The sequence below is a fragment of the Pseudophryne corroboree genome, chromosome 1 (assembly GCF_028390025.1).
Source record: "Pseudophryne corroboree isolate aPseCor3 chromosome 1, aPseCor3.hap2, whole genome shotgun sequence".
In the NCBI taxonomy this organism is placed as follows: domain Eukaryota; kingdom Metazoa; phylum Chordata; class Amphibia; order Anura; family Myobatrachidae; genus Pseudophryne; species Pseudophryne corroboree.
The window spans coordinates 151,296,921-151,318,305 of NC_086444.1; the positions used below are offsets into that span (position 1 = coordinate 151,296,921).

Here is a 21,385-nt window from a genome sequence, read left to right on the forward strand (position 1 = left end):
TAGAATCATGGCACCCTTTGCTTGCTTTATTTTCCTCACCACCCTGGGTAACAGGGTGATTGGAGGAAACAGATAAGCCAGATGAAAGTCCCATTTCACCGACAAGGCGTCTACAAAGATCGCTCCAGGATCCTTTGTTCTTGACCCGTATACGGGCACTTTGTTGTTCAGACGGGATGCCATGAGATCCATCTTTGGCAACCCCAATTTGTCTACTAGAGTCTGAAAGACCTCCGGGTGTAGGGCCCATTCGCTTGCTTGAATGGGGTGTCGACTGAGAAAGTCCGCTTTCTAGTTTAGGACTCCCGGAACGAACACTGTTGACAAGGCTGGAAGATGGAGTTCTGCCCACTTTAGTATGTGACTTACCTCCTTCATTGCTTTTTGGCTGTGAGTTCCTCCTTGATGGTTGAGGTACGCTACTGCCGTCGCATTGTCCAAGCGGATCTGGACTGGTTTTTCTTGAAGCGTGTCCTTTGCCTGAATCAGTGCCATGTATATGGCCCGAAGTTCTAACAGGTTTATCGGCAGGCAACTTTCTTCTCTGGTCCATTGTCCCTGGAACCATAATTTTCCAGAAACTGCTCCCCAGCCCTGAAGACTGGCATCTATTGTCCGGATCTCCCAATCTGATATCCAAAAAGGTCTCCCTTTGTCTAGATGGGATGTATGTAGCCACCAGGCTAATGACTTCCTTACCTTTTACTGGAAGTACCATTGTCTGTTTCTTTATGTACTCCATTCCATCTGGTGAGAATCAGACGCTGCAAAGGCCTCGAGTGGAATTGTGCATACTCCACCATGTCGAATGTTGACACCATCAACCCCATCACTCGCATAGCTGCGTGAATGGATACAAAGTCTTGAATCTTTGACTGTACCTTGGATATCTTGTTCCGAGGTAAGAATACTCTGCAGACCTGAATCCAGTACAGCCCCCAAGTGAGTCATCCATTGTGACGGCACCGGAGATGATTTTGCCTAATTTATGAGCCACCTGTGCCTCTGCAGACACGTTATTGTCTGTTGGAGATGGCACAGGAGCAATTCCTGTGATTGTGCCAGGATTAAAAAGTCGTTGAGGTATGGAAAGATTCTTATCCCCTGCTTGCGGAGATAAGCTGCCATAACCACCATAATCTTGGTAAATACTCTGGGTGCTGTGGCTAACCCAAAAGGTAGGGCCTGAAGTTGGAAATGCTGCTGGAGGATAACGAACCTGAGATACAGTAATACTGATGGGACAGTGCTATAGGAACATGTAGGTAAGCATCCTGAATATTCAGGAATACCATATAATACCCTGGCTCCATGGCCAAAACTATGGAGCGTAACATCTCCATGTGGAACCTTGGTACCCAAATATATTTGTTTAGCATTTTGAGATTGAGAATGGGCCGAAATGACCCATTTGGCTTCTGAACCAAAAATAGGTTGGTGTAAAAACCCCATCCCCGTTGTACAGGGGGTACTGGGATGATTACTCCTGACTGAAGCAATTTCTGTACTGCTTCTTGCAAAGCCCTGGCCTTTGTCTCTACCCGAGACAGACTGGTGCAGAAGAACCTTAGAGGAGGATGCTTCTTGAAGGGAAACACACAACCTAGAAATACTGCTTCTTGCACCCAGGTATCTGTTGTAGACTGCCGCCAGATCTGTGCAAACTGAAGAAGTCGACCCCCTACCCTGGGATCCCCCAGGTGGAGGCCCGCACCATCAAACTGATGGCTTATCTTCTGGTTTGGAAGCTGGTCCTCTGGTAGCCCAATGCTTTTTTGATTTACCAAACTTATTGTATTGGGGCTGTTTACGATCACTTTTTCCTTTTGGTTTTCCTTGATTCCGAAAGAGCCGGAAAACTGGAACCCTAGATTTGGGGTTATATGTGGAAGGAAACTTGACATTCTTGGAGTCTGCTTCTGCCTCCAGAATATCTGTCAATTCATTACCAAACAAAATATTTCCAGAAAAAAGCAAAGATTCCAAAACCTTCTTAGATTCTGAATTGGCTTTCCATGTACGCAACCAAACTGCTCTGCGAGCAGCTATTGTTGAGGCTGATGCCCTAGAAGCAATAGTACCCATATCTAATGCTGCTTCTTCCAATAATACTGCAGCCTGTTTAATATGGGCTATATAGGATTTTTTCTCTCTATAAGCTGATGACAAATCACCTTCCAATGCATCAGCCCAGGCAGCCACTGCCTTTGCTATCCAAGCTGACACCATGGCCGACCTTATGACTGCTCCATACAGGGAAAATTATGGTTTTTAGAAATCCATCCACTCTCCTATCCGTGACATCATTTAAAGATGTTGACCGCAAATGCAATATAGATTTTCACACTAATCGAATCAAATGCGTATCTACTTTAGGCGCCACCTCCCTTTTTGAACAGTTCCCGGCTGGAATAGGATAAATTGAATCCCATTTTTTGTGAATTCTATATTTTTTGTTTGGTGTTACCTAAGCCTCTTCCATGATTTCAGTCAGCTGATCTGACCCTGGAAACTCAGTCTTAACTGTTTTGGGACGTTTAAACACAGGTGCTTTGGTTTTTAACACAGGCTCTGCTGAATCATCTAAGGACACAATGGCCTTCATTGCTCTAATTAATTCAGCTATATCTGTTGAGCTGAGACCTTCTTCCTCCTCTTCATATGTTGAGGTAGAGTAAACTGAGCTTTCATCTTCCGATGAATCGTCATATGTAGCCTGTGAAGGTGAAGATTTACTTACCATTGTTTATCAGCTTGTTTCATGTGAGAAGCTGCTGGGGGAATTGATATACCGTAGGTAGGGAGCTGCATGTATGGGTACCCTATACCTGGTACCGAAGCTGTAGGAATTATCAGTTCAGCTATACTGGACAAAGTCTGTGCAAACATAGCCCAAGGTGGATCCATCTGTACCTGATGTTGTACAGGGATCTGCCTTGTGTTCTGCTGAAAAGCAAAACAATTTACACACAAACCATCCTGAACCACCTGATCCTGAGAGGATAATACAGTTTTGCAAGACAAACATGATATGAGTGTTGCTGTAAGTGTACCTTTGCCGCTCTTAGACATGATAAATAATCAGCACTACATCATTTGTGACTGTAATCACTAACCTTCTTAAAGTGATATCAATCTGACCCTACCCATGCACCAGCATTGAGGATCAGAAGAAACAACTGACAAACATATATTAAAGTCAGCAATCACACTAGCAGTCAGTCACATGTTATATATTAGTCATATGAGCACATCATCAACTACAAACACTTAAAAGTATGTAGGCGAACATTTACTGAATCCTGTATAAACAGATCTAACGTATTCAGACGCAAATGCAAAGAAAACCACAGTAAATGTACACAGACTCATGCAATAGGCACCTAACTATCCGTACTTGACAAAGTAGATAGAAATTTAGTGCTGTATAGCCCGTACTCAGTAGAGTGGGATACAGGGAGACTCGCCTCGCTTCCAGTGATCGATCAATACGTTAGCGAACTCTGAGTGGACCCAGACGCTACTAGTGTACACTGCCGCTCCAGCGGACACAGACGCTCCGGTCTCATGGTAACGTTCATTGAACACAGACGCAGTGTTCACACAGCCGCCTGTGCTGTGACCGGATCTCTTGTGGTAGCGCTTAGTGAACACTGACGCAGCAGCCTATGCTGCGACTGAGTCCCCGCTGGTAGCCTCTGAGACAGAAGCGAGGAATCAGTTCGTGGCGGGAGACTCGGCGGAAACTGGTCATGAACTGGGGGGAGGGGAGACCAGGATAGCGTCTGATTCCCCACCGCTGACATCAACCCTAGGGATCGCGGCCTCATACTATTCCTGATGCCTATGATCCCTAAGGCCTAACGCTGGAGCAGCCGTGGTGGCGGCGCATCAGCTACAGTTTGGTAGTCTCCTCCGAAAACAATGCGGCTGTGTCCGTGTTCCATCTACTAAGCGGAACCGATGCCTTACCTTCCCTCCGTGCTCCGGCCACAGCCTGGTAACGTCTGATGGACCTGCTAGTGTATCCGACACAGACGCCCGCCGAAACAGCACTGTACTCGTGGGTAAGTGTTGTTGCGACCCGGAGGAGAGTTGTTGTAGTGACTCTCTCCAATATGCATATAAGACGGTTTTTAGAAAAATCACTCAAAAAGTAGTTAGACTATAAAAATAAAATAAGAAAGCTTGGGGCTGCTAAGGAAACAGCAGCCCTCTGACCATGGTCCGGCTCCTGCCGCACCAAACAAAAAACTGATTTGCCTGAGCCAGTGGGCGGGATATATGGATGGGCCCGTTGCATCCTGGGAGGCCAGAAAGCTTTTGATTGTTTGGTACCAATCTGCTGTCGCTCCATCATATCCCATTGTTATCCTGTGGATAACCTGTGGACCCTGCCGGAGAAAACGCATGTAACTATGATAGGAAGGTGTGCCCCATAGCAGCTGCACTCCCTGCACCTATGGTAGATACGCCCTTGTATATAACACATGTAACGGTGACAGGGAAGGTGGGCCCCATAGCAGCTGCACTCCCTGCACCTATGGTAGATACGCCCTTGTATATAACACATGTAACTGTGACAGGGAAGGTGGGCCCCATAGCAGCTGCACTCCCTGCACCTATGGTAGATAGGCCCTTGTATATAACACATGTAACTATGACAGGGAAGGTGGGCCCCATAGCAGCTGCACTCCCTGCACCTATGGTAGATACGCCCTTGTATATAACACATGTAACGGTGACAGGGAAGGTGGGCCCCATAGCAGCTGCACTCCCTGCACCTATGGTAGATACGCCCTTGTATATAACACATGTAACTGTGACAGGGAAGGTGGGCCCCATAGCAGCTGCACTCCCTGCACCTATGGTAGATAGGCCCTTGTATATAACACATGTAACTATGACAGGGAAGGTGGGCCCCATAGCAGCTGCACTCCCTGCACCTATGGTAGATACGCCCTTGTATATAACACGTAACTGTGACAGGGAAGGTGGGCCCCTCTCACATGTGGGCCCCATAGCAGCTGCACTCTCTGCACGTATGGTAGCTACACCCTTGCACACAATGTATCCTGTGTTCTCCTGGTAATGCTATTTTCCTGATTATTTGCCTGTCCCATAAAGTGCCTGCCTCCGCTATGTATGATATGCCGTGAGTGGACTTCAATAGAATATTATAATGAAACACATTTTGGGGTGGGGGGGGGGGGGGGGGTTGGCTTCCCCGTTATGTCAGGCAGTTTTTGTTATATGTTCCTTTGAATGCAAATCAGTCTCTAATGCAGTATGCAAAATCCACATAAACAATGTAACAAAAACATATTGCACAGTATACTGCAGGAGTAGGCAACAATTTTCTGCTCTGATGTTCAGAGTCTGTTAATTTCAGCGGTGCCACCCCCATTACAATATGTACAAACATTTACAAATGTAATGGATGGGTACTAATAATGACAGTGGCAGCCCTGTGCTCCATGTTTGTGCAGGGTAAGGTGATCATTTATAGTCTGCAGACAGTCACACCTTTGTACTGTTGTTCAGCTGTGAGCAGATGGTGGCAGGCTTAGCAGAGGCCCAGGTTTGCTTGTGGGTGCAGGCCACACATGGATACTTTGGTTTGGAGAGGATCTAGTGTGCCAAAATGGTCTCCTCTTTGAGTGAAGTCGATAAAGCAGGTAGCTTAATGGAAAGGGACTGACCCCACCGGTGCCTTTCAAAACATCATGAGACGTCTATTTTTGTTGCCTCCAGTGTTTGTTATATGCTGTATGTATAATATATATATATACTCTATATGAAGAGTGGTGATTAGCAACGTGGCACTGTCATAGGAAACCACATGTCCAACAAGTCAATTTATCATTCCCTGCTGAAACTTTCCAATAAACTGTAAAGTTATTTTATTGTGAAGTGAAGACCTCTAGGAGCAACAACATCTCAGCCAGGAAGTGGTAGGCCACACATGCTAAAGAAATGGGATCACTGAGTGCTGAAACTTGTACTCGCACAAAACTGTAACAGCTTCACAAATATGTGCAAATTCGGGCTGAGAGCGGACCACGAGGGTGCAAGATGTGGTGCCGTTCCTTAAATGCCATGGAAACTTGCACTCTTTTCCCACAATTAGATTCCCCCCCTTAGAGTGCAAAAATTCAGTCGTCGTTTGCACAACTCGCTGATGAGTTCCGCACTACACTACCTCTGGAAGCAACATCAGCATGATGAGCTGGTCGTCTGGCTATTTATGGATTGGGTTTCAATGGCCGCCCAGCTAATACCCTAAGGTCACCCTAAACAATGCCAGACATTGGCTGAAATGGTGTAAAGCACATGCCGCCATTGGACTTTGCAGGTGAGGAAATGTGTTGAATCAAGCGTCGCCATCTGGCAGTCTGGTGATTTGACAGATGCCAGAAAAACGCTTCCTGCCAGAATGCATGGTGCCAGCCGTGAGTTTTGGTGGATAAGGAATAATAGTCTGGGTACATTTTTCATGGTTTGGCACAGTCCCTGTAATTCAAAGGGAAATCTTCATGCTGCAGCATACACTGGCATTCTAAAGATTTGTGGGCTTCCAAATGTGTGAGTAAAGTGTAGGGAAAGTCCTTTACTGTTTCAGTATGACCATTCCCCCATACACAAAGTGAGGTCCATCACAATATGATATGCATGTGTGTAAAAATGGGTCCATAAATGTATATAGGGTTGGTATCAGGATTCCAGCGCTTGGGATGCCGGCGGTCAGAATACAGACAGCAGCATCACGACACCTACTAAGAAAGTATGCTAACCCTCCCCGCAGCCTAACGCTAACCGCCCCGAGTGGTGCCTAAACCTAACCCCCCTTCCCACAGCCTAAACCTAAACTCCCTCACACCTTCCCCTGCAACCTAACCTGCCCGAGTGGTGCTTCAACCTAACCCCCCTTCTCACAGCTTAGCCCTAACCCTTCCCCTTCAGCCTAACCCTAACCTGCCCGAGTGGTGCTTCAACCTAACCCCCCTTCTCACAGCTTAGCTCTAACCCTTCCCCTTCAGCCTAACCCTAACCTGCCCGAGTGGTGCTTCAACCTAACCCCCCTTCTCACAGCTTAGCCCTAACCCTTCCCCTGCAGCCTAACCCTAACCTCCCTTGGTGCTGCCTAAACGGTTGAGGCTAGATCCAAGTGGCCTAAGGGGCCTTTTCCGTCAGTGGGAGGAGCCACGACACAAGGGGGAGGAGCTATGCCAGCGGGACATTTGCTCTAGTATCCACGCCACCAACTATTACCTTTAGTAATTAGGTGGCGAGTGGAGCGGAGCGAGCCACCGTGCCCGAAGCGTGGCGAGCGAAGCGAGCCCGCGAGGGTACTATTCGGGTACCTTGTTCGGCCGAAGCTCCTCCCCCCTGGTGACGGGTCTCCTCCCCTAGGTACGTCAGAAGGTCCCTTCTCCCACTCCGATATAGAATCAATCCTGCCTAAACCTAACACTTCCCTCCTAAATACCCTCCCTCGCATCCCACTGTATATTGTGGGGGTTGTGTGTTTTTTTTTTGTTTTGTTTTTTGTGAATGTTTCCTGTATACGGTTTGGTAAAATAGTAATGATCGAAGGAAAGATTGAAATTCATAATAACAATAGCCTTCAGCACCAATTCAATTCTATTCTGGACTATATACAATTACATATTAATACATTTACTTACATTCTGGAACATTTTTTACACCCATTGATAAAGCTAATTGTGATATTACTTATCTTGTAGCTGTTGTAGGGAAATACTTGCAGGGTGGATCTCTGCATTGCCGGGTCCCATAGCTGCAATTTGGATAGGGTCTGGCAATGCCTCTAGAGCCACCTGAATCCCTTTTCTGTACTTGGAAGAGGCCCCTCTGAACATCCGAAAATGGGGTGTTTCTATGGAAATCACACAGGTTTGACTGAACCTGTGTGTTGTCTTGTCACAACGTTTGCGACCAGATCAGATAAGGCACTTGGTACTAAGATAAGGCTGGTGTGGTCACATCTGATGCAACCATGCCAGGAAAGTGGTTAACTATGATGTAATCAGGAATGGTGTCCCTGAATTTGTCCTGAACCAAAATGAACTAAAGTCCCTTTTTCAGGGCCTTCTTATAAATAATTCTAAATTTCTCTGGCTGGGTCCACAGGATTATCCACAGAATAACATTGGGATATTGTCGAGCGACAGCAAAAATGGCACCAACACGGTCACGAGCTTTCTGGCCTCCCAGGATGCATTGGGGCCTCCACTATATAGTCCCGCCCACTGACTCAGCCAGATCAGTTTTTTGCTTGGTGCGGCAGGAAGCCGCATGGTCACAGGGCTGCTGTGAAAGCAGCCTCAAGTTTTCATTACTTTATTTTTATAGACTTACTGTTTTGGTTTGAGCGACTTCTCTTAACAGCGTCTTAAACGTGTATTAGAAAGAGTCGCTCCAACAACTCCCCACCGGGTCGCAACAACGCTTACCTTCGCGGTACAGTGCTGTCTCGACGGGCGTCTGTGTCGGATGTTCTAGCAGGTCCAGCAGACGTTACCAGGCTGTGGCCGGAGCATGGGGAGACAGTGAGTATATGGACTTCCTCTTACTAGAGGGGTCAGGACACAGCTACGCTGATTTGGTGGAGACTACAAACAGCGTGTTGATGCGCCGAACATCTCGAGTGTGACAGCGCTACGCTCCGGGGATCATAGGCGCCAGGACTAGGTGAGGCCGCGATCCTGGGAGTTTAAGTCAACAGGGGGTTTCAGACGCTCTCCTGGCCGTCCCTCCTCCGAGTTCATGGCCAGTTCCCGCGGGTCTCTCGTTTCATGAACTGAATGACCTCACTTCCGGCTCAGACGCTACCACAAGGGTACTCGGTCGCAGCTTAGGTGCTGCGGTTGTGTACACTGGATATAAACCCGCCCAGACCGAGTCGCAGGCCTTTAGTGTCTGCATGCACGTGGAGTCGCTCAGCGTCCGTGTCCGTTGGTGAGCGTCCGTGTCCGTTATCAGTTACCAAGAGCGGCAGTGTACACCAGTAGCGTCTGAATCCACTCAGCGTCTTTCGAGCGTCTTTGCTTGGATATGGAAGTGTGGTGAGTCTCCCTGTATCCCGCTCCCTGGAGGCAGGGTATACAGTACTAAAAATTCCTTCTACTTCTTAGTGTGCACTGTTAATTTTTTGTACCTATTGCATATGAGACCTGTATATTACTGTGTTTTCTGCATGTTATGTTGAAAAAGAACCAGTTAAACAGAAGTACAATTTTCCTACTTATGTATAAGTTATTATGGAGGTTGTATTCTCATATGACAATGTCTAATGCTTTAACATATGACTGACTGCTAGTATGTGTGCTGACTTTTCTGTGTAATGTCAGTCCTGTTCTGACCCTCAAATCAGGTGCACTGTGGTCAGATTGATTTCACCTCTATATACTGATTATAGGGTGTGGTTCAGTCACAAAATTGTGTAGTCAATATCAGAAAAAATGTCTGTGAGCGGCAAAAGTGATGAGGAGAATTTGTCAAGCACTCCTACAGCCCTAACATGCTTATCTTGTAAGTCAGGGGTAATTGATATGATTCAATTGGTCACTTATGAGGGTTTGTGTGCAAACTGTTTCGCTTTTCAGCGAAGTAAAAAACAGGAGTTAGTTCAACCTCCAGTAGAGCCACCATGGAATATGTTCGCAAAGACTCTGTCTTCAATAGCGGACAGGTTAGCTCCAGTAGCACCACCTCAAGGGTTAGGTTACACTATGAACCCATACATGCAGCTCCCTTCCTATGGTTTGGTTCCAGTAGCCTCTACAAGCAACCAAGGGGTAGGTAAGACTAAGACAGATACGTCTGTATGGCAGACTACACAAGAGGATACATCGGATGATGATGCGGAAACAATAGATTCAACTCCGTATGATGATCAGTCGCAGAGCTTTAGTTCAGATGATGTAGCTGAACTCATTAATGCAGTAAAGGCTGTGCTTTCTCTGGAAGAACCAGCCAAGACAGCGTTAAAAGCAAAAGCACCTGTATTCAAACGAACAAAGTCAGTGAAAGCTGAATTTCCAGCGTCAGAGGAGTTCACGGAAATGATGGATGAGTCTTGGGCAGCGCCCGGTAAAAAGTATAAGATTCCTAGGAGATGGGATTCTTATTATCCATTTCCTGCTGGAGATTGTTCGAAGAGAGAAGTTCCTCCAAAAGTAGATGCACATGTTCTGCGACTAGTGCACAAATCTGCTTTGCCACTGACAAAGCCTATATATTTATCCTATTTAAAACACTCTAAAAGGTTAAGAGACACAGTACGCAATTGGCGCAAAAGGTACCGCAAGGGTACGCCCTTAGTGTAGCAGACGCTGTGCACAGGGTGTGAGCACAGGCGTCGCAGACACTTACAGAATTAAACTTTAATAACTATACCATAAACAATGTACTTATACTGTAAACCCTTGTGCAGTGATAAGGTGTAAATGCAACACAGTGTAACCTTGTTAGTTTAAAAGCTGTATGAGCGTATGTGACGCTCAGAGAACCCCTTAGCAATATAATAAACAGTCAAATACCGGTCTAAGGGTCTAACGCCTTTTAAGGAAATGAATGAACGTTCAATTGCAAAAGAATAATACAATACAAGTTATACACTACCAAGATAACATAAAATACCTAACCGAATCACTACACATAAAATACAATAAAGATACAATTACATTTAAGGGGGAAGGAGAGAGAGAATGGCTTATAACATTAAATAAGAGACAATATGTCTGCAGAGAATTTACACATGTGAGAGACAATCGCTGCGCAGTTAGTCAATGCTGAGACCCTTTGTGGAGAGAAAAATTGAGCTCACCCAGGCTGGCTGTCCCTATATACACAACACCCAGCAACAACACAATGGTCCCTACAATACCGCATGGGACAGATGCTAGACTCCATTTTGGGAAAAACTCCCATGATTCCAAAGTCTGTAACATATGATTTAAAAGGGAATGCTAGCAGCCATTTTAGATTTGCAAGTCCAAACACATGGCACTCTCTGCTACACCACAATCACATAGCAGAAGACACAAGACTCCACTATATTCCAAAATGTCCAAGCCTCAACACAATGCATATGTTCTGATTTTACAATTCCAAACCATCTAAATCACCTTTCACAATTTCAAGCCAACACAGTATCTCAATAACCAGAGCATATGGTATGCTGACTATGCTATCCTTCCAGAATCAGCCTGCTATTGCTACAAGCACATGACTACAGTAACAAAAGGAAGTATGTTTTGACTTCTAACCTTCAGCATGATGTATCATGTAAAACTACTATAATCTGTTATAAATCACTATCCATAAATGTATACCAGAGATGCTATGCTACAGATTGTCTACTGTTCCAATTCATTACAGATTTCATAGAGTATCATCCCAAACACCCAACAATCACACAACTGCACAAGCATCATTAACCTTAAGCCATTTGTATCTCCAAACTAACTATTCTATGCCAATCATTTCACAACTACTTTACCACAAACACATATTTAAACTAGTCTATGCCATTAAGCCATGAGTATACAATACTTAGCCTTTCGCTTGGAGCCTGGTGATAAGCAAGCCATGCTTCTGGATGCTTGCTTGGTTCTGAGTGAGTCAGTGAGCCCTGTGATTTCCAGTGGATAATATCATACCTGCATTCCAGCTGTGGGGGTGTGTCAACCACAGGAAGTGTGTGTCTTTCACAGCATGTGGGCTAGCTGTATCAGTGAGCAGAGCTGACCATGTGATCTTGGTTATGCGCTTGTTTCAAATTCCTGTCTTGTGGGAAGCTATTGTTTGGCGAATACTGTCTCACTGTCCACTTTCAGTTGAGACAATGACATCCCAGCAATCATTCTTCTGGAGACAAATCCAGCCCCATTCGTAAACACAGGTGTTGGCCCTCCTCATTGAATCTCAAAGCTTAGTGTAATTAAAGGCTATTGTATCCCGTCTGCGGGACAGAAACTGACTATTCTTAGGTGTAATTTATTCGGAATACAATTAATCTTCAATTACTATTCCTGTGCTTAACTATGCATAAGAACATGTGAAGCCCTTTTAACATGCAAAGGGGAATCTCTAAGGTCTAAGAGCCATCTTGAGACCCACTGATACCTGTTGAACTCAGGGGAATATTAACTTATAAAATACATTATTTTGATTAAATATGCAGCGTGCACACGCATGAAGTGCATATATGGCAACGTGCAGCGTGATATTTTTCTGACTTTGACACCACTGTCATCTACCTCTTTGAATGATGTCACAGACAGGAGGGTAGAGAGCCTATTGAAAAATATTTTTTCTCTTGTGGGTGCAGTGGTAAGACCTGCTATGGCTTCGGCCTGGGTAGCAAAGGCAATGGGCGAATGGATAGAGGAACTAGAGAATGACATCCCCTCTCCTACTAGGGAGCAAGAGGATCGTCTTTGCCGTTTAAGACAATCTGCCCAGTATTTAGAAGAAGCAGCCATTGATGTAGGCACTGTTGCTTCTAAAGCTTCAGCCCTGGCAGTAGTCGCTCGCAGAGCAGTCTGGCTACGGACCTGGAAGGCAGATGCGGAGTCCAAGAAGGAATTGGAAGCATTGCCTTTCGTGGGTAATATATTATTTGGAAAACCTTTATCGGATATCCTAGAGTCAGAGGCTGAATCGAAGAAGGTTTAGATTTCCGGCTACCTACAACCCTAAGTCCAAGGGTTTAAAATTTCGCTCATTTCGCTGGCAAAGCAAAGCGAAAGGTAAAGAGGAGCCTAAACAACCCCAGTTTAAATCCAGGGGTAGGAAGCAGTGGGCTAGCAAAAAGCCAGCTTCCAAACCTGAACAAAAGCCCTCAGCCTGAAGAGACGGGCCTCCGCCTGGAGGATTCCAGGGTTGGGGGCCGACTCCTGCAATTTGCACCCACATGGCAACAGTCAACAACAGATACCTGGGTGCAGAAGGTAGTATCTCAGGGGTATGGGTTCCCATTCAGGAGGCAGCCTCCTCAAAGATTTTTTTGCACCAGCCCGTCTCGTATAGAGTCGAAGGCCAATGCCCTGCAAGAAGCAGTCCAAAAATTACTGCAGTCAGGTGTGATTGTCCCAGTACCTCCATCACAAAAGGGACAGGGGTATTACTCCAATCTGTTTCTAATCCAGAAACCAAATGGGTCATATCGACCAATTTTAAATCTGAAGATGTTGAACAATTACATATGGATCCCGAAGTTCCACATGGAGACGTTACGCTCCATAATGTTGGCTATGGAACCGGGAGACTATATGGTATCTCTGGATGTGCGGGATGCTTACCTACATGTGCCTATAGCACTATCACATCAGTGTTACCTCAGGTTTGCCATCCTCAAGGAACACTTCCAGTTCCAAGCTCTGCCCTTCGGGCTAGCTACAGCACCCAGGGTGTTTACCAAGATCATGGTGGTTATGGCAGCTTGTCTGCGCAAACAAGGGATAAGGATATTCCCATACCTAGACGACCTATTAATCTTAGCACAGTCGCAAGATTTACTGTTGAGCCATCTCCAACAGACGATAGTTTGTTTACAGAGACACGGGTGGCTCATAAATTGGGAGAAGTCGTCCCTGAATCCATCACAGCGGATGGTTCATTTGGGAGCCATATTGGATTCAGACCTACAGAGAGTTCTCTTAGAAAGAAAATAGTCAAGGTGCAGGTCATGGCTCAGGAAGCGTTGCAAGCCCAGACAATGTCAGTCCATGCAGCAATGCGACTGTTGGGTCTGATGGTATCAACGCTCGACATGGTGGAATATGCGCAATTCCACTCCAGACCATTGCAGCATCTCATTTTGACAAAAGGGAACGGAAATCATCAAACAATAAAGAAGCAGATGATAAAGATTCCAGTAAATGTAAAAAGGTCTCTAGCATGGTGGCTACAGACAGACCATTTAAACAAGGGGAGACCCTTTTGGATAAAAGAGTGGCAAGTCCTGACGACAGATGCCAGCCTGCAAGGTTGGGGGGCGGTACTCGGAAGCCTATGGTTCCAGGGAAAATGGACCGTAAGGGAAAGTCGCCTGCCGATAAATCTGTTAGAAATAAGAGCCATTTACTTGGCCCTAGTTCAGGCAAAGGACAATCTACAAGGAAGACCAGTCCAGATCCGCTCAGACAATGCGACGGCAGTAGCATACCTAAATCATCAAGGAGGGACTCACAGCAAGAGTCTGATGGAGGAAGTAACTCCCATTCTAAAGTGGGCAGAACTCCATCTCCCAGCATTGTCAGCAGTATTTATCCCGGGTGTACTAAATTGGGAAGCGGATTTTCTCAGTCGGCACACCATTCAGGAAACCGAATGGGCACTACACCCAGAAGTGTTTCAGACACTGGTGAACAGATGGGGTCTACCGGAGATAGACCTTATGGCGTCTCGTCTAAACAACAAAGTTCCGAGGTACGGATCAAGAACAAGGGACCCAGGAGCAGTCCTGGTAGACGCACTGTCAGTAGAATGGAGGTTTCAGCTGGCATATCTGTTCCCTCCAATATCTCTGTTACCCAGAGTAGTGAGAAAGATAAAACAGGCAAAAGGAGCAATCATTCTAATAGCTCCAGCTTGGCCAAGAAGGCATTGGTACACAGATCTGTGGAGAATGTCCGTGGAAGCACCGATACTGCTCCCTCAACGTCCAGATCTGTTAATGCAGGGTCCTTGTTGTCACAGTCATCTGGATCGCCTGTCTTTGACGGCGTGGCTGTTGAAACCTCTATCTTAGAGGCTAAAGGATTTTCAAAGCAAGTAATCCAAACCATGCTTAGAGCAAGAAAGCCTTCTTCGGCCCGTGTATATCATAGAATATGGCAAGCCTATATTCATTGGTGTTCTGGAAAAAATTACAATCCAAGAGCCTTTAAAGTAGCTAGAATTTTGGATTTTCTGCAGGCAGGATTGGATAAGGGGTTGAAGGTTGCTTCCTTGAGGGTGCAAGTCTCTGCGTTGACTGTATGGTTTCAGCAGAAGATTGCTGACCTACAGGATGTACGTACGTTTTTCCAAGGAGTAGTACATATTCAACCTCCATTTGTTCCTCCTGCAGCTCCCTGGGATTTGAATTTAGTTCTTAAATTTCTCCAGGGTCCTTTGTTTGAACCACTTGAGAGAGCGGATCTTAAGTGGTTCACGATTAAAGTTCTTTTTTTACTGGCAATGGCGTCAGCCAGAAGAGTGTCTGATTTAGGAGCATTATCATGTAAGTCTCCTTTCCTAAGTTTTTTTTCCAGACAGAGCAGTTCTCAGAACGAGATCTAGTTATCTTCCAAAGGTGGTGTCAAAGTTTCACCTGAATGAAGAGATTGTAGTCCCAGCTTTTCAGGTATCGGGACTATCTGCGGGAGAAGCGTCACTGGACATGGTCCGGTCTTTAAAAATCTATATAGATCGTACTAGTGCCATCAGGAAAACAGATTCCCTCTTCATCCTCTACGGATTCCATAGGAGAGGTTGGCCTGCTAGTAAACAGACGCTGGCGAGATGGCTCCGAGTGGTAATATCTGAAGCTTATTCTCATGCAGATCTCCCTATTCCGGCTAATGTCTCTGCACACTCTACACGTAAGGTAGGTCCTTCTTGGGCAGCACAACAGGGTGCATCAGCAGAACAGATATGTAAGGCAGCCACATGGTCTTCCATAAACACATTCATCAGATATTATGCCTTGGATACTTTTGCCTCTCATGACGCAGACTTCGGGCGAAAGGTCCTCCTGTGCAATCAGGAGCGTCCCCACCACTAAAATGGCTTTGGGAATCCCAATGTTATCCTGTGGATAATCCTGTGGACCCAGCCAGAGAAATAAACGTTATGGTAAGAACTTACCGTTGATAACGTGATTTCTCTTATGTCCACAGGTATCCACAGGGATCCCACCCGGACGCATCTGATTTGAGGATCTAGACAAACACTGAAAACCTCTTCCTTCTTGTATGGAAGGGTGTGCATGTGTGTTCTTATCGCCTGTACAGGTCTCTACCTAATGTTCCTGCCTATAATCGCTGTGGAAAGAACTGATCTGACTGAGTCAGTGGGCGGGACTATATAGTGGAGGCCCCAATGCATCCTGGGAGGCCAGAAAGCTCGTGACCGTGTTGGTGCCATTTTCGCTGTCGCTCGACAATATCCCAATGTTATCCTGTGGATACCTGTGGACATAAGAGAAATCACGTTATCAACGGTAAGTTCTTACCATAACGTTTATATTTTAATAACCAGGAGACCCACCGCGGTTCCTGAACCTATTCTTCCAGAAAAATAGAACTGATTAATAGTCATCATCATCAATGCACACTTGCACCTTGCTTAGTAGGTGCAAATATACGCTTCCGAACGTTTTGTTTATGTGCTGTTCCACACCACCACTGAAAATGCCTCTTCCCACCCCAGCTCTACCTCTAGGATGGGGGGAGATGCTGAGTTTCGTTATAGACACACAGGTGCTCAGTGTGTCCGATACCAGCTTACATCTGGGCGGTCCATGCATTCCTTCCCTTTTTTTTTTTTTTTTTTTAATCGTTTCACTCTGGTGTTTTCTGGCTACAGCAAACTGTAAGGTCACAGGCCCATCACTGCATCGGTGTTCAACAAATGGAAATGCAAGTGGCCTTCTCAGACCTGTAGTGTGATCTGCTGCTGGTCTTCTGCCAGCCCAACCCATTGCATGGCATTGTAACAAGTAATGTGCTTCTTATTATGCAATCCCTTACATATGTAACCGTATATTGCTAGGTACATCCAGCTGTTTTCTTACCTTCATTTTGCCGACGTTAATGCCAGGGGTTTTTGCAAGAACAAAACATCCTGATCAGATCACACTTTGAAACTCCCTGACGACAATTTGCCCGCAATTAGTAGAAAGTTAAAGCTTAGCTGTGAGCAGTGTATCCTTGTGGTGAATGTTAGGCTGTCAGCAGGATTTTCAGGTCATTTGACATAAAGGATACAGGTACAGCCGCTCACAGTGAAGGTGACTGGGAGTTTCATCAATCACTTTGCCATTCTTTAAGTTGATACATAATGGACCCCTTCAATCAGCTTTCTTCTTCTTTTGTCACTTCCTCAAAGCATTGTCAAGGTTATGAGTAAGATAGTTTGTTCTTTTGCCAGGGAAAATAGGAAGATCTTAATATATAATCTTTCAGTAAATGAAGTTGCTTAGTTTGGGACCAGACAAACTTTTTATAGTACATATTAGGAAGTTCGGCTCTGCTTAGGGAAAACTATATACAGGTTGAGTATCCCATATCCAAATATTCCGAAATACGGAATTTTTTGAGTGAGCGTGAAATAGTGAAACCTTTGTTTTCTGATGGCTCAGTGTACACAAACTTTGTTTAATACACAAAGTTATTAAAAATATTGTATTAAATGACCTTCAGGCTGTGTGTATAAGGTGTATATGAAACATAAATGCATTCTGTGCTTATACTAGGGTCCCATCCCCATGATATCTCATTATGGTATGCAATTATTCCAAAATACGGAAAAATCTGATATCCAAAATACTTCTGGTCCCAAGCATTTTGGATAAGGGATACTCAACCTGTGTGTATATGTGTGTGTGTATATATATATATATATATATATATATATATATATATCGTCTACAAAAAAGTGCAAATAGCGCTACAACCTGAATATTCTATAACCAGATATCCCCAAAATGGGAGATCTTAAATTACAAGTGAAACAGTGCAAAGATTGGAAAACACTCCCAAGACAAATGGTGTCGCAACCAGATTTCAAAAAGATCCAATTCCCAGGGGAACTTAGTTTTCAAAATTGTTCTAGTGGTAAATCAGTTGCGCCTTCAGTGTTCGTGAATAATACATTACAAATCCTTAGATGATAGTGAAAATATGCGTACCAGACATACGTAGAACAGTCGCCGGCACTCCGCTCCTATCTGAGGAAATAACAGATAAGCTTATATGCATTTTTAAATTGTACGAGTCCATCTATATGTTTTTCTGTCGCTTTATGTATTATTAAAATGTTTTTTTAAATGATACTACACTATCAGAGGCTTTTCCTTCCCGCATGGGACTTTTTTAAGGTACATAAGTCTGATGACGGAATGACGGCAGCATCATTTAATTTAGTGCAACTTTGTATGTAAGTGCTTCATGTAAATATACCCCTTCTCTAGATCTCCTCTGAATTACTGAGCTATACGGTGTTGCACCCTTAATAAATGGTATCTAAGCACATTACCTAAGAAAAAAGGGAGTTAGCACACTGTCAGCAACATATTCGCATTTACTTTATTTTTATCCATATTTTTAAACAAGCACTTATAAGCACTTTTTCTGCACATATTCACTTTATTGCAAAGTTCACTTTATTGCAAATTTTGCACAAAGCAGCACTTTGTCACTTTCAAAGAGCAGTGTACTGATACATTGTCTTGCATATACGTACAAACTCCACACCAACACCTGGACGGATGGAAATGGAGAGTCAGTACGAGTAAGGAACATCCCGATGCAAAGACACTTTATATAAGGCGACTGTTCTACGTATGTCTGGTACGCATATTTTAACTGTCATCTAAGGATTTGTAATGTATTATTCACGAACACTGAAGGCGCAACTGATTTACCACTAGAACAATATATATATATATATATATATATATATATATATATATATATATATTTATAAATATTTATCAGGCCTAACTATCAACTGGCGTCAGGAAAATGGGTGACATACCACGTGTCAAACACACTGGGGTATTTGCCATTTTGAAGTAGGAGATCACAGGAGGGCACTTCATTGTGAACAATGCATTCACTTGTGTTTAATAAAGCTGGCATTGTTCCAAAGACCCCATTACACTGCTAACTCTCCCAAGCACAAATGGGTATGGCATCACTGCCATGACCTGATTCATTTGAAGTCTGAATGAATGTTCTGTTGTGTACTAACAACTACTATACATTGATAAATAAAGGTTAAAGTGGACCTGTGATTACAGCTAAAACCTCACAGGGCTGCTTTGGATGCCTCTTGGTGCCCAGCCAGACCCTATGATGAAAGCTATCTGGGGCACCATTTTCCCAGCAGTTACACAAATGGGCTTCCTACGTGACCTGGCCATTGCTGGTATCACTTGCCTGGTATTATGCGGAGCAGCGACATATACAAGCATGTAGATAACCCCACTAAATATACATCACCAAACCACTTTTTTTTTTCTCACCCAGTTTCCCACCAAATATTGTGACCAGTTCTTACCCGATTTTTCTCCTCAGTCCTCAAAGCAGCCAGCAATTACTGACCGCTCCTCCTATGGTGCCGCTACTTTGCACTGGCAGCCCATTAAAGAGTCCCTAGAGAGTAATTTAATGGGAAATATTGATACAAGGCAGATACAATAAAGGGACTATATTGTGGGACTAGTAAAATGTTTTCTGAAAAGTACATTGTAAACTTCATTTTGCTCATGCGTTATTAAGCACATATATAAGCTTTGAACCAGTGATATTTAGGCTATTTACTATAGCATACCTCCAAACAGTCCCTCTTTTAAATTCTAATTCCCTATCTTTTCTCTAACTTTAGATATGGATAAAAAAATTACACGGATGTCACTGATTTCTAGGGAATTATAAGGTTCATACAACCCCCCCCCCCACTAAAAACACACTGCGGTGAAGCCTGTGCATGTATTACTTGTTAGGTTTCTATGAAATAAAGCCTTAAAGGCCAGATATTTAGGTCTCCATATATTCTCTGGCTTGTTTCGTATGCATAGCCATAATAGGTCCTGTGTGTCGCTAAATGTGCAAGCGTGCCCAATGATTTACATTCAGCGTTGCGTTTGTTTTTCTGTTACAAGCTTTCACCTGAAAAACTCATTTTCCATTTTTTTATTTTATTTTCTCTTTTACAAATTATAATTCATTTCTTTCCGTTCTAGAAAGTTTCACGATTTTAATCTTAATAACCTTAAAAAAGCAGACATGCTATGTCATAAAATAACTATTAGCGACTAGTTTGTATCCTATAAATCTAACTCGAGTTGATAATATGGTCCATTACCAGCTAACTGCACGGAGTATTTTTCATTTTACACTCTTCAGTTACTTTTTAGTGAAGTGTTAAAAAATATGAAGCTTTTCTCCTCTTTAAAATTGCACGCTGTCTGTCTGTTATTAGGGAGATAACAGCTCTTATAAATGTTTCAGTAAGCGCTAAGTAGACAGTTATGTGCCCTCTCATTCCACGCTTATTTGCTTACCGTAATAAACTGATAAAATGTGTGCTTTGCCGCTGTGTATCTGCTGGCTTCAGGAATCGCATAGATTTCCTTTAGAAATAACGTGGTGTCTGCAGAATTGATTGGTTATTTTCATAAACCGTCCAAAGGTGTGACTTATCATTTACAAATACGCTGCCTAAGTTCTGCGCTAGTCTTTTCCTGATCACTGGAAAAGTTTCTTCACTCCGTTCTCACCCATTAATGTCCAAAGGCCTGTTTTTCATATGTATGGTGTTATATAGTATTGCATTGATGTATATATCTTTACACGTGCATTTTATCTATTGCAAATCATGGGAATGGGGCCATTGATTGTGGCCATGTGTCACCTGTACGTTTTACTGCATCACTACATGCTGACACTTTGCCAATCTGTATTCTCTCTGACTGCTCTCGCTGGGGTGCTAAATATGATGCAGCCCCGGGCTAAAGCTTGCCAGCATGTAGTGCAGGGGTAAGCAAGCAGGCACTCCAGCTGCTGTGAACTTACATATCCCAGCATGCCCTGCCACGGCTTTGCTCTTAGTGCATGTTAAAACTTTGGCAGGGCATGCTGGGATGTGTAGTTCCACAGCAGCTGGAGTGCCTCAGGTTGCCTACCCCTGATCTAGTGTATTATAACCAGTGTTATATATTTTTTCCTCTGGCATAAGCAGAAAGCTGTTATGCTTAGTTCACACTAGGCGATCCCCTCCAACGCCTATATTGGCGGCGGCGGGGTACCAGCATCGGCAAGTGCATACACACTTGCTGATGCCGGCGAGGAAGGGCGCGACGGACATGCTGTTTCTGCAGCATAGCTGTCGTTAACGAGGACCTCCCTCGTCTGCACATGTTCAGATGAGGGAGGGGGGTCGTTAATGATGCACGTGAGCGCGCATCGTTAACGACAATGAGTGAACACACTGGATGAAATTGTGAAAGATATCGCTCAGATCCGTCCTTCTGAGCGGGATCTTTCATTTTCTCGTCTAGTGTGTATGGGGCTTTAAGTGAATGGGATAGTAAACACCCATTAACATCCGTCTGCACCTTGATTAAGCCTTTATCTTTAATCCA

General features: G+C 44.3%; 1 protein-coding gene across 2 annotated transcripts in view; it reads left to right on the forward strand.

Annotated features, from left to right (window-relative positions):
• The window catches only part of AP3B1 (adaptor related protein complex 3 subunit beta 1), a 494,777-nt gene that overhangs the window by 363,597 nt on the left and 109,795 nt on the right, over positions 1-21,385 (forward strand). The window lies entirely within an intron of this gene.